The sequence below is a fragment of the Brachycentrus maculatus genome, unplaced genomic scaffold (genome assembly GCF_059751285.1).
Source record: "Brachycentrus maculatus isolate JH-2025_06_01 unplaced genomic scaffold, ASM5975128v1 h1tg002190l, whole genome shotgun sequence".
In the NCBI taxonomy this organism is placed as follows: domain Eukaryota; kingdom Metazoa; phylum Arthropoda; class Insecta; order Trichoptera; family Brachycentridae; genus Brachycentrus; species Brachycentrus maculatus.
Window position 1 is genome coordinate 2,422 of NW_028282698.1, and position 1,860 is coordinate 4,281.

Below are 1,860 nucleotides of genomic sequence, written 5' to 3' on the forward strand. Positions count from 1 at the left end.
CCATAAAAACAGAAAGAATAGCATCTAAATGCACTTCCGACGACAAATTAAAGTAAATGATTACACTGCCCGTAGATTCCATATAAACGGGTTAGACAACGAGGTGCGATGTTTTGGAAAGCAAATTTTATGATATTATAAGCATATTATTTTCGGTATTCAATACCTTCATCTATGACACTACATATATGTCTTTATCTATGTAATTAATTTTTGACATTAAAGCTGACAATGAAAAAAGAGATGAAATAGTTTGCAAACAACTTGACTAAATATGGGTATCATAGACGCATCAACTATCGAGTCTGCTCCCTCCGCTCATGCCTTTGCCAGCTCTCATGATTTCATCGACCAGCAGCAGTTGCTCGGCGAGTGTGGGGGCAAGATTGAGCCATTGTTTTTTGGCGCAATAGTTGTCGAATATCTGCTCTTTCACGGGAGAAACTGTGCCAAGAGCTTGTAAATTCAGGCCGACAGGTACTTTCAGTTTGTAGTGTTCATCTTTTAATAAGATTATTGCCTCCTGAATATCGTATCCACTGTTTTCCGCTAAGGTCTTCGGGATCACTAATAAAGATTCAGCGAAGGCCTGAATACCAAGTTTAGCCTTGCCCTGCACATCTTTACAGAATTCTGTCAGATGGGTATTGCAGGCGATTTCGAATGAGCCTGCCCCTGGAATCACCGATTTATCATCGTAAACGTTTTTGACAGCTCTTAATCCATCCCTTGTTGCTTCCTTTAGCATAGATATAGTGTGCTCATTGGGGCCTTTAATGAGAATGGTGCAGCTTTTCGGATTCTTTACTCCTTCGATAAAAGTATACTTTTATTCGCCCAAGACTGCTTCGGAGACTGAGCCTGCAAATCCCTATGATAATGATAAGTAATACCAGATCACCCTCGGTGAGTTCTTCAATAGAGTTAACAGCAGATCCCCCGCACGCTAAAACAATTCTCTCCATGTTTCTTCTTTTAGCTCTCCTTAAAGCCATCATCCCTTCCTTGGCAAATCTCTCGAGACAAATCGGATCAATGCCTTTTTCGTTGATGACGACGAATCCCTTGTCGGTTCCATCACAAAACTTCTTCTTGAAGTCGATAATCTTCTGGCATTTTTCATCGGTGAACCGCCTTTCGTTTTGCACCATTTTATCTCGGTCAACTGCATTCGAGAAGAAGAATTGGGAGTTGACTTCAGTCTTTTCGTACTCGAGAGAAACATTGCAGGTTAGAATGTAACAGTTGTCTAAACTCTTCGGCATGTCTGGGTTTCTGCATCCATGGTCAAGCACAAGCCCCTTCACCAGTCGTGTATCGCTAGACAATCGATGGACCATATGCATAATCTCAACCATGTGCAAGTCGATTGGCTTATCTTCAATTTTAACTATCTCGACGGCCTCAACGACGATATCCACTAGCTGGTTTGCCATATCGGGCTGAAGTTTGGTACATAGGGCTGTTTTGGCAACACTTGTGAGCAATGACTTGTCAATTGATTCAAGATTTATTTTAAATTGGTCTAAGTACTTCAAAGATTCTTTTCGAGCGAGCTCGTATCCCTCAACAATAACCCTTGGGTGAACTTGCTCCTGAATCAGCCTTTGTGCCTGCTTCATGAGTTCCCCAACTAAAAGCACGTTCGATGTGGTCCCATCTCCTGAAATGTCATCTTGGGCGGTTGCTGAACGGGCTATCATGCCTGCAGTGGGGTGCTGAATTTGCATTTCGTTGAGGAGAACACTGCCATCTTTTGTGAGTTTAATCTGCCCTGCGCCACCGACGAGCCTAAATTTAAATAAGCTTGATACATTTTCAGAGTTCCCTTGGGACCCAAGTTCGATTTCATTACATCCT

General features: G+C 42.2%; 1 pseudogene; it reads right to left on the reverse strand.

Moving 5' to 3' along the window:
- Positions 1–292: 292 nt before the first annotated feature.
- LOC148298336 (uncharacterized) lies at positions 293–1,436 on the reverse strand (annotated as a pseudogene).
- Positions 1,437–1,860: the final 424 nt, after the last annotated feature.